The sequence below is a fragment of the Oncorhynchus gorbuscha genome, linkage group LG11 (genome assembly GCF_021184085.1).
Source record: "Oncorhynchus gorbuscha isolate QuinsamMale2020 ecotype Even-year linkage group LG11, OgorEven_v1.0, whole genome shotgun sequence".
NCBI lineage: Eukaryota > Metazoa > Chordata > Actinopteri > Salmoniformes > Salmonidae > Oncorhynchus > Oncorhynchus gorbuscha.
Window position 1 is genome coordinate 11,937,383 of NC_060183.1, and position 14,399 is coordinate 11,951,781.

A 14,399-nucleotide genomic window follows, 5' to 3' on the forward strand; every position below is an offset into this window, starting at 1 on the left:
CAAAAGTGAGAAGAATAAGAGCACAACATTGAAGCTGCCCAGAAACACTCATTTGGGTGGTGTTGTCATCATGTTTGACGGTCTCCTGGAGGGGAAGGAGTCTCTCCAAGAAATGACCATATCACAGACTGCCGATATAGACAGCCCCATCAAGAGGATCTTCCTGGATTATGTATTTTGGGAGAGAGTGGTTAGCAGCCTGAAACTCCTGAAACCTATAGCAGTAGCCATTGCACGGATTTAGGGAGACAATGCCATCCTGTCGGATGTTCAGACTCTGCTTGCAGATGTAAGAGAAGAAATCCGTATTGCCCTGCCGACTTCACTGTTGCTTCAAGCAGAGGAAACTGCAGTTCTGAAATACATCAAAAAGCGTGAAGACTTCTGCCTGATGCCCATACATGCTGCAGTGTACATGTTGGACCCCAAGTATGCTGGGAAGAGCATCCTGTCTGGTGCAGAGCTCAACAAGGCCAATGGTGTCATCACTACTGTGTCTCACAACCTTAGCCTGAATGAGGGCAAGGTTCTTGGCAGTCTGGCAAAGTACACTTCCAAGTAAGGGCTTTGAGATAGAGATGCAATATGGCAGTCATGCCAACATATCTCATCAGCCACCTGGTGGAAATGACTTCGTGGATCTGAGGCTCTTTCTCCTGTTGCCTCCATCATCCTCCAAATCCCACCAACATCAGCTGCCTCAGAACGCAATTGGTCCTTGTTTTGGAACACACACACCAAAGTATGCAACAAGTGGACCAATACAAAGGTTGAAAAGTTGGTCGCCATCCAGGAAAATTTGAGCATTTTTTTGAGCCTGACAACGAGCCATCCTCAACAGGGTTGGAAAGTAACAGTTAAGATGAGGCCGCTTTTGGGAGATGCGATGGAACATTGGGGATCATTCAATAATTTATTTATTTTGTTGTTCAGTGAAATCATCCCATGTGAAGAGACAAGAGCCAACTCATTTAATTAAGTCAACTCAATTCGTAACTAAATTGTTTTTTAAATTTATATTGGAAGAATTTAATAATTTTAATCATTTGAAATGGTAAATATATGGTAAATATATCCAATGCAAAAAACATCTACATTTAGATGTATTAATTTGCATATATTTACGTTAATTCCATATATTCCCGTTAATTCCCAAATATTCCTGTTAATTCCCACGGAAAGTTTCCACCTGTGAATATTCCCCACAATGTGCAACCCTAGTTGTAACCACTGCATAACAATTTGAATCATTCCTGTAAACAGAATGCCATCAGAAGGGGTAGGCCAAATAAAGATGTGATTAAAATTTGTAAAAATAATTGTACAAAAAATGTTGTTTTACTTTTCTTTTTAAACTAATTCTTCACATTTTCAAACAGTTGATTTATATTTTTCCGACAGGAATATACATCTGGGTGAGTTTTTCTCTCTCGACTGAGTAGCCTAGTTTCTCTGCCAAAAATCTGGTGTTCAGCGAAATAACACAATGTCAAATACAGGAAGCCTAGTAAAATAATTAACATCCAAACACATTAACCGTTACTCTCGCGGGAATTTCACTAACAGTCCTTATGTAACCAAACGTAGCTGCTGCTCATTCCGTTTGCTTGAAAATGGTTAAATGGTTACAGACAAAAAAAATAAGGATTTATTCCTGCTCGCTCTGTGTCACCACCTCCATTTGTCATGTCCACATCAGGAAAACACAGAGATGAGAACGGAAGGAGAGTTGTATGGTATTGAAGCTTGCCTGGAGGGTTGTTAACAGTGTCCAAAGAAGGGCCAGAAGTATACAGAATGGTGTCGTCTGTGTAGAGGTGGATCAGAGACTCACCAGCAGCAAGAGCGACATCATTGATGTATACAAAGAAGAGAATCGGTCCAAGAATTGATTCCTGTGGCACCCCCATAGAGACTGCCAGAGGTCCGGACAGCAGACCCTCCGATTTGACACACTGAACTCTATCAGAGAAGTAGTTGGTGAACCAGCTGAGACAATCATTTGAGAAACCAAGGCTGTCGAGTCTGTCGTTGAGGATGTGGTGATTGACAGAATCGAAAGCCTTGGCCAGATCAATGAATACGGCTGCACAGTAATGTTTCTTATCGATGGCGGATAAGATATAGTTTAGGACCTTGAAGGTGGCTGAGGTGCACCCATGACCACCTCTGAAACCAGATTGCATAGCAGAGAAGGTATGGTGAGATTCGAAATGGTCGCTAATCTGTTTGTTGACTTGGCTTTCGAAGACCTTAGAAAGGCAGGGTAGGATAGATATAGGTCTGTAGCAGTTTGGGTCAAGAGTGTCCCCCCTTTGAAAGGGGGATGACCGCAGCTGCTTTCCAATCTTTGGGAATCTCAGACGACACGAAAGAGAGGTTGAACAGGCTAGTAATAGGGGTGGCAACAATTTCGGCAGATAATTTTAGAAAGAAGGGGTCCAGATTGTCTAGCCCAGCTGATTTGTAGGGGTCCAGATTTTGCAGCTCTTTTAGAACATCAGCTAACTGGATTTGGGAGAAGGAGAAATGGGGAAGGCTTGGGTGAAATGCTGTGGGTGGTGCAGTGCTGTTGACCGGGGTAGGAGTAGCCAGGTGGAAAGCATGGCCAGCCGTAGAAAAATGCTTATTGAAATTCTCAATTATAGTGGATTTATCAGTGGTGACAGTATTTCCTATCTTCAGTGCAGTGGGCAGCTGGGAGGAGGTGTTCTTATTCTCCATGGACTATACAGTGTCCCAGAACATTTTTGAGTTAGTGTTGCAGGAAGCAAATTTCTGCTTGACGAGAACAAAAAGCTAGCCTTGGCTTTTCTAACTGCCTGTGTATACTGGTTTCTAGCTTCCCTGAACAGCTGCATATCACAGGGGCTGTTTGATGCTAATGCAGAATGCCATAGGATGTTTTTGTGTTGGTTAAGGGCAGTCAGGTCTGGGGAGAACCAAAGGCAATATCTGTTCCTGGTTCTAAATCTCTTGAATGGGGCATGCTTATTTAAGATGGGTAGGAAGGCATTTAAAAAAACAGGCATCCTCTACTGACGGGATGAGATCAATATCCTTCCAGGATACCTCGGCCAGGTCGATTAGAAAGGCCTGTATAAGAAAGGTCTATATAAGGTCCCAGTTCACAGTGCATGTCAGAACAAAAACCAAACCATGAGGTCGAAGGAATTGTCCTCCATCATTCCTAAACGGAAGAAGTTTGGAACCCCAAAGACTTCAAGAGCTGGCCACCTGGCCAAACTGAGCTATCGGGAACCTGATGGTCACTATGACAGAGCTCCAGAATTCCTCTGTGGAGATTAGAGAAAACTCCAGAAGGACAACCATCTCTGCAGCACTCCACCAACCAGGTCTTTATGGTAGAGTGGTCAGAAGGAAGCCACTTCTCAGTAAAAGGCACATGACAGCATGCTTGGAGTTTGCCAAAAGCCACCAAAAGACTCTCAGATCATGAGAATCAAGATTCTCTGGTCTGATGAAACCAAGATTGAACTCTTTGGCCTGAATGCCAAGCGCCATGTCTGGAGGAAACCTGGCACCATTTCTAAGGTGAAACATGGTGGTGGCAGCGTCATGCTGTGGGGATGTTTTTCAGCAGCAGGGACTGGTAGACTAGTCAGAATCGAGGGAAAGATGAACGGCACAAAGTACAGAGAGATGCTTGATGAAAACCAGCTCCAGAGCGTTCAGGATCTCAGACTGGGGCGAAGGTTCACCTTCCAACAGGACAATGACCCTTAACACACAGCCAAGACAACGCAGAGGTGGCTTGGGGACAAGTCTCTGAATGTCCTTGAGTGGCCCAGCCAGAGCTCGGACTTGAACCTGATTGAACATCTCTGGAGACCTGAAAATAGCTGTGCAGCGATGCTCCCCATCCAACCCGACAGAGCTTGAGAGGATCTGCAGAGAAGAATGAGAGAAACTCCCCAAATACAGATGTGCTAAGCTTATAGCGTCATACCCAAGAAAACTTGAGGCTGTAATCGCTGCCAAAGGTGCTTCGACAAAGTACTAGGTAAAGGGTCTGAATACTTATGTAAATGTGATAGTTTAGCTTTATGTTTTCTTGATAAAATTGCAAAAAAATCTAAAAACCTGTTTTTGCTGTCATTATGGGGTAGATTGATGAGAAGAAGAAAAAAGAATTGAATCCATTTCAGAATAAGGCTGTAACTTAACTAAATGTGGAAAAAGTCAAGGGATCTGAATACTTTCTGAATGCACTGCAGGCACATTTATTCACTACCATGTATAGCAAAATAACATTAATTGCACTCGGTCGGTGAGATGTTTTATATTTCTATAATTGTAAACATACAGTAGATGGCCTAGAGTGGGTACATGCTTTGTGGTGTAGGCTGTTTTTTCTGGTGGTCAAGGGCAGCCTGGTGGTCTAGGGCAGCCTGGTGTTCTGGTGGTCTAGGGCAGCCTGGTGTTCTGGTGGTCTAGGGCAGCCTGGTGTCTAGGTGGTTTAGGGCAGCGTGATGGTGGTGTAGGGCTGCTTGATGGTGGTGTAGGGCAGCTTGATGGTGGTCTAGGGCAGCTTGATGGTGGTCTAGGGCAGCTTGATGGTGGTGTAGGGCAGCTTGATGGTGGTGTAGGGCTGCTTGATGGTGGTGTAGGGCAGCTTGATGGTGGTCTAGGGCTGCTTGATGGTGGTCTAGGGCAGCTTGATGGTGGTGTAGGGCAGCTTGATGGTGGTCTAGGGCAGCTTGATGGTGGTCTAGGGCAGCTTGATGGTGGTCTAGGGCAGCTTGATGGTGGTGTAGGGCAGCTTGATGGTGGTGTAGGGCAGCTTGATGGTGGTCGAGGGCAGCTTTATGGTGGTCTAAGGCAGTTGATGGTGGTCTAGGGCAGCTTGATGGTGGTCTAGGGCAGCTTGATGGTGGTGTAGGGCAGCTTGATGGTGGTGTAGGGCAGCTTGATGGTGGTGTAGGGCAGCTTGATGGTGGTGTAGGGCAGCTTGATAGGGCAGCTTGATGGTGGTGTAGGGCAGCTTGATGGTGGTGTAGGGCAGCTTGATGGTGGTGTAGGGCAGCTTGATGGTGGTCTAGGGCAGCTTGATGGTGGTCTAGGGCAGTGATGGTGGTTAGCTTGATGGTGGGTGGCAGCTTGATGGTGGTCTATGGTGGTCTAAGGCAGTTGATGGTGGTGTAGGGCAGCCTAATTCGATTAATCTGATGTTTCTTGGTGTGTGATACGTGCTACTCCAGGTGGTCCCTGAGCAGCTGTGCCTCTCCCTTAGTTTAATGATGGGTTCTCCTGGTAGTGAGGGGCCTGGTCTCCTTCACCTGCTCCACTTCAATGAGAAATGACAGGGAGATCTTACATGTACATACAATGTCTGAAAAACAACACATACAGAGGGATTACAGGTTAAAGGGATAACTCTTAATGTGTGGTCAATGAATCATCTTTCTAGCTTTGGTAAACACTTTTCCTTTTCTTGATGACTCATTGTCATCATTGACTCCATTTGTGAGATTTTTCTCAAATTTGTGGCCTAGAGCCTTACCTGCAGACATAGAACAGGATGTAGGCAGTCTGTGCAATTGCCTTCAGCACAGTGGCCTCATCTGTCCTCAAGACATGTGCGTCATCCAGGCAGAGCCACCCACTGCCACGGCTGTCCAAAACATCACTGATGTAGTGGCCTAGGGAACAAGGGAAACAAAATAGAGTGTACATTAAGCTTTCATAATTGTGTGTGCGTGCCTGCATACCTGCGTGCCTGCATACCTGTATACATGTTGTCTCCCAGATGTGAGATCACACTTGACAATCTGTAGATATTGTCTGGCTGGTGTCTCTGTAAGGAAACACATTTAATAATAGGATAGTTATCTTGTCTACAGGATAGGGGTGCCTTCTATAACTGCCTTATCTTGATCCGCCCACTATCTCAACTGGATCTTATTATCTGTTAATTATTTTCTCTCTCTCTCTATTTCTCTCTCCCTCTCTCTCTCTCTCCTCACCACAGCGGCTGCCTGCTGCTTTTTCTCACTGTCAGCTGGTTTCTCTAGCTGCTCAGAGGAATTTGAAGCTGCTGGGGGTATATCAAATATAGTGTAAATACAAACCACAAATTGAAGTGGAAACCTATCAACAAATAAACTCTTAACTTCAGCTTCCGACTTGCTTTCCTCAACAGTCCTGTTTCATGAGAGGGTGTTCTGCATGATGTCAGTAACACAATGTCCTACCTGGTCTTTCAAGGGTGCCTTTCGGGAGTTTGCAGGTGTGTTGTCCATGTTGTTTCTCCCCAGGGAGCTTGCCCTGTGTAAATTGATGGCATTGAAAAGAAATATCTAGTGTGTGAAAATCAAGGTGTGTGTTGGCAACTCAATGTGCAATGTCCCCAAACAGAGTGTAAACCAACCTGGCTCCATACTGGACATGGGCTGTCTTCCCACATACAGCTGGGAGGGTTATTTCTGCAGGGATGGACATGGGATCATCCACCTTCTCTGGCTCCCAGTTGCCTGCAGTAAATCGCTTGATATGAAGCATTAGGACCCTGCTCAGAGACAGACAGGCAGGCAGGCAGGCAGGCAGACAGACAGACAGACAGACAGACAGACAGACAGACAGACAGACAGACAGACAGACAGACAGACAGACAGACAGACAGACAGACAGACAGACAGACAGACAGACAGACAGACAGACAGACAGACAGACAGACAGACAGACAGACAGACAGACAGACAGACAGACAGACAGACAGACAGACAGACAGACAGACAGACAGACAGACAGACAGACAGACAAGGAATCAGTCTTGTACTCAAATCAATAACCCAGTTTGGTGAGTTAGATCAGGACTGTCAATTGTAATCTGAGATGATGATGGGGGGACTCACCGGGGCAGCGTGAGGAAGTGCCTAGTCACAGATGCCGTGCTTCCTGAGCACACCCTGCATGCACACTCTAACGCAGATGGCTAGGTGACAAAGGATAGCAATACAATTATGAACATTATGACATTAATGTTAGTGTTCCTTGACATACTAACTCTTGGCTTAAGCTAAGTGCTGACCTTAAAGTAGAGGTCCAGGCTGTGTGGCAGGTCATGGCTCAGGCTCAGTGACAGGTGATTATAATCCTCCTGACCATAAACTATAACTCCACAGCTTCAGAAGTACGGAGATAAATGCATCAGCTATCCAACACAAACCTTTTGATCCCTCTTCACACTATCTTAATGCTTTACCTCTGTATCCTGCATGTTATGCTGACATTAAACCTCCTCACAAATGTGATGACGACATCAAGGTACACCGTATACAAATGACAGCTGTTACCTGGTGCAGGTACGGGAAGTCTTCAGCTTGAATTCTAACTGCTTCACGGGGCAGGTGTATGGCTCTGGTGAGCCCTTTAATGCCATACCCTCCTCCTTCAGCTGAAAGAGGAGGAGCAACACACATTCATGGGCATCCTAAGAGAAGAATGGGAAAGAAGCAGAAAATACATCAACAACTACAACTGAAACAGAGCTGAGGAAAAACACTGTCACGTGTCCCAGGTTTATTGTTAAGTGAGTCTTTTAGCAAATAGTATCTTACCTGTTCATAGTCTTCCTCATAGTCCTCATTGACAACGGAAAGACAGCGCTTGACTGTTTGAAGGATTTTCTTATTTTCCTTGTTCTTATCATTAACAGTGCCTCCAGAAAGCCTGGCCTGATGTAACTTGGCAAAGCAGCTGTGGAGGGAGACAAAGAGCATGCATTCAGGTTTCACTCTCTCACCTTGGCCACAGATTAGCTCTGTGCTTCTACTTTAGCTTCTGATCAAATATGATTCAACTTATTCCTGACTGTGACAGGAAATCATCTCTGGTGTTAATCAGAAGCTGAGTTGGGTGTGGTTTTATCTTGAAGATCATATGAGACACTAAGAGTGTACGAAGGACAATATCCATCCAGAGAGAGAGAGAGAGAGAGAGAGAGAGAGAGAGAGAGAGAGAGAGAGAGAGAGAGAGAGAGAGAGAGAGAGAGAGAGAGAGAGAGAGAGAGAGAGAGAGAGAGAGAGAGAGAGAGAGAGAGAGAGAGAGAGAGAGAGAGAGAGAGAGAGAGAGAGAGAGAGAGAGAGAGAGAGAGAGAGAGAGAGAGAGAGAGAGTACGTACGCACGCACGCACGCACATACATACATACATACATACATACATACATACATACATACATACATACATACATACATACATACATACATACATACATACATACATACATACATACATACATACATACATACATACATACATACATACATACATACATACATACATACATACATACATACATACATACATACATACATACATACATACATACATACATACATACATACATACATACATACATACATACCACAGGAGGTTGATGGCACCTTAATTGGGGAGGACGGGTTCGTGGTAATGGCTGGAGCCGAATCAGTGGAATGCTATCAAATACATCAAACATATGGTTTCCATGTGTTTGATGCCATTCCATTTGCTCCGTTTCAGACATCATTACGAGCCGTCCTCCCTCAGCAGCCTCCACTGACACATACATTGAGGCGGAACTTGTGTACTGTAACTATAAGCGTCTAGGTGGGTGGGTCAGTGTGTGTACAGGTGGGACAGGAGGGTGAGAGCGAGGCTGTATACCATAGCAGTTTAGAGGAGGGGGAGGAACTCCAGATGTTCTGCTGTCTCAGGATGTCTCTGCAAAATGCTGGCAGCCCCAGCAGGCACTGCAGAGCAGAGTTCATGAAGCAGGTGTTGCCAATATTAGGCAACCTGTGGGAAAGAAGCCATCAGTTACACACTAATATCTGAACTGTGGACCAAAGGTAAACTAATGAATGGATTTGTAAGGCATGAACACAAGATAACTCTGAGTACCACACTGAATTATTTAAAACAAAAAGCAGAGCTCAGAGATAAGAGTAGGTTTGTGTGTGTGTGTGTGTGTAGATGTGTGTGTGTTTTACCCGAGGAGCTTGGTGTTGTCTTCGCCCTCGCCTGTGCAGCTCTGCTCCCCCAGCTGGATGCTACTCTTGCTGAACAGGTTGGGGAGGCGAGCCATGGCTTCCCGAGACCTGACCAATGGCCTGGAGGAAGAGAGACAGGGTAGAGGCCTCAGTAGCAGTAGCTCAACACCAATCGGTCTGTTTGAACACTGTTTTAACGTACAGGCATACAGATATTCCTTACCATGTCATGGTGTGAGGGACCACTCTTATGTAGAGTTGAGTGAGATGAAGGTGGCTATTGTCTACAGTACTTACCTCTCCAAGGAGACAGAGGAAGCCTTCAGGTCAATGGAGGCCTCTGCAGAGAGAGACCGAGAGACGGAGAGCAGTAAGAGAGAAGCTTTGTCAAAGATTAATTGAGACAAATAGCACCAAAAAATGGCACCCGTTTACAGACCTGCGATGCCAGCAAATAGGGGTACCATTCTCTTTGTCTGTGGAACAACTGCCCCCACCTCTTTGACCTCAGAGCTCATAAGATCTCTGTAAAGACACACAGACATATGCATTATGTTAGCTATATTATATTGGCTTTTTCATTTCAATTTAATGGTGTTGGTTGGCATGAAATTTGATATCAGGCTGCAGTACCTAGCAGTCTCACTGTCTTTGTTGGTCTCTCCATGGTGGTCCAGGGGGTTTGGAGAGGAGGACTGGGGGGCAGGGGAGGAGGAGGAAAACTGAGTTGAGACAGCCAGGGAAACAGAAGAAGCACTAAAAGGGGAGGAGTTCTTTGATCCTTCCACTGAAGAAGAAGAAGAAGAAGAGAGAGATGACATGTGGAGAGAGGAGAGGGAAGAGAGGCCGAAGAACTTGAAGAGAGTGGAAGGGGATCTGACAGGGGATCCAGGGGGTGAGGGGGGGTGAGGGAGTGACGATTGGTGTTCGGCCAGACAAGGGGTCGAGGGGCGTCAGAGATGTTGTAGACGGTTTCAAATGGAAAGAAGAGACAAAGGAAGAATCAAGTTGGTGGTGATCCTTTACGTTCTTCTTCTCCCGGTTTTTCCAAACTGACGCAGTTACCATGCTGGCATCCAATGACGTCAGTTTGGGTGGGATTGGGAACGGCGATGGACAGCGGCTCCCAATCCCGAGGCGAACTCTGCACTTCTTTTTCTGTTTGGAGAAACATTATATATGTTATATTTGAACTAGCAGCAAATGTCACACCCAAACCACATGATCTGACCATAAAATAAAGAACTCGTCACCCAATCATATTGAATTCTGTATCATAGGCTAACAAATAGCAAAAATACATGTTTATAAAAATAAAACCATTGTAACCATACAGTTATACCCTCTGTCCCAAATCCTGCCATTTGGCACAAATAAATAGACAATGAAACAACTAGTCATAGCTGAAAAGAATAGAATATACTCTAAATTGTAACAGAATTAGACAAATTCTAGCCCAGAATTGACACATACCTTTTTACAGCAACACAAACATCCCATTTCAGTGTATTTGTAGACTGTGCCTTATTTTACAGAACTTCAAAATATGTTGCCCATTTCACATTGTGATGTCATAAACCAAATTATGATGCACCTGTCTAAGCGTTACCAGCATAAATAGTAAACAAATCACACACACCAAAATGTTGAAAAATAATTGACAAAATTAATTGATCGTGTATTCAGAGTTATTCCTATTTCATAAAATATACAAATTGGGCTTTCTCCCACGCTCCCTGGGCCACTGACGTGTGATTGTATGGGATATGGGAAGAGACTAGGAGATTCAAAGTAACGTTACTGTCTATCAGAATCAAAACAACTTTTATTGGCCAAGTGGCCTACATTCAAACATTCACAGAATTTGACTCGATGAATTGGTGCTGCCATTAATAGACAAACGTAAAGACACATTTACAGCCTATACAAGATACAGTAAACATAAAACATATTTATTAGCTTCTATCTTCTTAAGATACTTTAGAGTAACATTTTATTATTGTCATGTTCTGACCTTAGTTCCTTTGTTTTGTCTTTTGTTTTAGTATGGTCAGGGCGTGAGTTGGGTGGGTTGTCTGTGTTAGTTTTTCTATGATTTTCTATTTCTGTATTTGGCCTGATATTGTTCTCAATCAGAGGCAGCTGTCAATCGTTGTCTCTGATTGAGAACCATATTTAGGTAGCCTGTTTTCCTTTGTGTTTTATGGGTGGTTATTTTCAGTCTTTGTGTGTCTGCATCAGACAGAACTGTTTCAGTTTTCACTTAGTTGTTTTGTATTTTGAAGTGTTCTTTCATCATTAAATAAGATGAACACTTACCACGCTGTGCTTTGGTCCTCTCCTCCTTCCACCTACGAGGAGAATCATTACAATTATGGAATGTAAAATGCCTATTCCACTTCAGTTGACGCTGATCTGATACAGATCGAACATAGCTTTGCAATGGTTGTTAGGAGGACCTTTGAAAAGGAGAGCTGCACACTCTAGCACAGACTCAATAATTTAATAACCTAATATCCAACCTTAACGACCGACAAGCTGTCATCATCAGCGTATACTGTTAGGAGCACCTTAACACAGATGGATCTATTAATCTCTGACCGTACCTCATTGAAAAGGTGCCACTCTGCCTAGTGACTGTAAACTAAACAAAAATACTAACATTAGTAAATTTGTTGTATATTTGTGTTCTGTAAACCCAGTTGGTCACTGCCACACCAGTCACAACTGTCAACAGATCATGACATAAATGCAAAGCATATTTTGTTGCAGATTTATTTCATTAAGTCAAGAACAACCTATTCAGCCCTACCATAAAAAGTACCCTCATCTCTCTCTCACTTTCCCCTCTCTCCTTCATTCCCTGTTTTCCTCTCTCCACTTCTCTTCCCCCTCTCCTCCCCCAGGTGGACACCCTGACCCTGGAGCTTGTGGCAGAGCGCAGCATGGCCCAGAAGAGTGAAAATGCGCGCCAGCAGCTGGAGAGGCAGAACAAGGACTTTCGGGCCAAGCTGGGCGAGCTGGAGGGCTCCGTGAAGAGCCGGTTCAAGGCCTCCATCACCGCCCTGGAGGCCAAGATACTGCAGCTGGAGGAGCAGCTGGAGCAGGAGGCTAAGTGAGAAACACAGCAACTCTCTTATAACAACTCCATACCTTATTAGACAAGGTGAAATAGGAGACCAAGACTCAGGAGGAGTTCATGAGGGCCTTAGAACAAGCTCATCCCGTTGGAAGAGAGGTTCTTGAATGTGATCTAAATGTTAATGTGATCAATGTAATGAGTCAAAAGCAATCTTAAGAGATGTACTTGAAGATCTATGACTGACAGCCTTTGTTACAGTGCGGTTCCTGTGGTGCTCTAACTGTCCTATGACCTCATTCCTCTGTCCTCCTATCAGGGAGCGAGCAGCGGCCAATTAGCTTGTGAGACGGACAGAGAAGAAGCTGAAGGAGGTGTGCATGCAGGTGGAGGACGAGCGCCGCCATTCCGACCAGTACAAGGAACAGGTGAGGAGCTTGTCACGGAAGTTTGGACATCTCAGATATTAAAGCTACAATATGTAACTTTTTGGGAGACTTAACCAAATTAACATAGACATTTGAGTTATAGATATTTAATTCTCATTGAAAACAAGTCTAAGAAGCGATAGATCTGTTCTAAGTGCTCCATTTCTATGCTTTCCGTTCTTAAGTTTAGTTTTTGCGTCTTTTACTTTCGGTTTTGTACAACAGCTGAAAATATATATATATTTTTGGTTATGGATTCTCTACACAATGACTGCTTGTTATGACACAAACAGAAATTAGGTGAATTCTGCATAGTCCATTTTTAAGATGTTCCACAGCTAAAGAAGGATTTCTATCCAATTCAGTACAACTTGCAAAGGTGGGCCAGGATTGGATAGGTGTGAAGATTTAGGATTGGAGTCTTTCCTACAGTAGGTTCTTTCCAGTAACCACTGGACCATAGGACTGCTGAGTATTGTAAGTATTAGTATTGACTGTTCATCATTGTTGATGTCTGTTGTGACACCTGGCTGGGTCAGATGGAGAAGGCCAACTCTCGCATGAAGCAGCTGAAGAGGCAGCTTGAGGAGGCTGAGAAGGAGGCCACACGTGCCAACGCCTACCGCAGGAAGCTGCAGAGGGAGCTGGACGATGCCACTGAGAGCAGCGAGGGTCTCAGCCATGAGGTCAACACACTCAAGAGCCGCCTCAGGTATTTAGAGCCACCCCACACACGCACACACAAACAGTTGTGTATATTGGCCAAATTGATGATCCTCGTTACTAATACCTCTCCTGGCCCCCTCTGTCCCCTGCAGGTGTGGAGGCCCCATCAGTTTCTCCTCCAGCCGCTCAGGCAGGCGTCAGCTGCAGGTGGAGGGAACATCGCTCGACCTCCTATCCGACGATGAGGTGGAAAACAAGACCACGGACGCCAATGCCAACTAGACGCCAGCAGCTCCCCAACCAGAGTAGACGCGCTCCCTCCAGCCCACACGCAGCATGGCCTTCGCCCCACAAACCTTACCCCTGTCCTCCTAACCCCAGACACTAGCAGTGGACCCCACTACTCTGCCTTACCCCTCTATGACAAGCTGCAGGGCCAAGCAAATCCATCATCTCCTCCTTATGAATATACCGCACATCAAGCCTTGGATTCGTTTTTTAACATCAATTGCAGATAAAAGTGCATTTAAATTGTATAGGCGTCTGAGTGTGCATCGGAACTCGAAAACAAATAGCAGCAGTTTACCATAATGATGTTAAGCTACTTCCCTGGAACAGCCATTAGAATCAAACAGCCCTCTAGCTAGAATTAACCACTGTCATTTCAGCTGGTTTACTGACACACAGGTGGACGACTGCACACAAGTCGGTAAAAACATGTGTCTTTCATGATTGTACAGTATTGGACCAGGATATGTAAAACAAAGCACAGTATAAGAGAGGGAATTATTTTTAAATGGTAGCCTAAATGATGATCCCACCAAAATGTTTTCATCAAAACCACCACTGTCATAGAGATACTGCAATCCACTTAGTTTAGTATAAAAATAACTGTAGCAGGTTTGTAGGAAATTAGATTGTACCATGCCATGTTGCCTCAGCATTCCCCCTATATATATGACCAGCAAAAGACCCTGTTAACTAAATGACTTAAATGTAATGTAAATGTTAACTTAACCAATATAACCTTGTCCAATAACCCACCATTTTATATTTGACATATCAATCTACTTTAAGTGGTGTACGATAATGTGTGGAATTAGGTTTGTCAGACTTGGAGCAAAGGCCTTTTTTTAGACAGACAGCCCAAATGTGTGCTTGTCATACTATAATATTGCAATGTATAATTCTGGCTATCCAGTTATGTTTTCTGTACCATGTACAAAATACTT

At 44.4% G+C, this 14,399-nt stretch overlaps 1 pseudogene; it reads left to right on the forward strand.

Moving 5' to 3' along the window:
* Nucleotides 1-11,867: 11,867 nt before the first annotated feature.
* LOC124048108 lies at nt 11,868-13,472 on the forward strand (annotated as a pseudogene).
* The last annotated feature ends 927 nt before the right edge of the window (nt 13,473-14,399 follow it).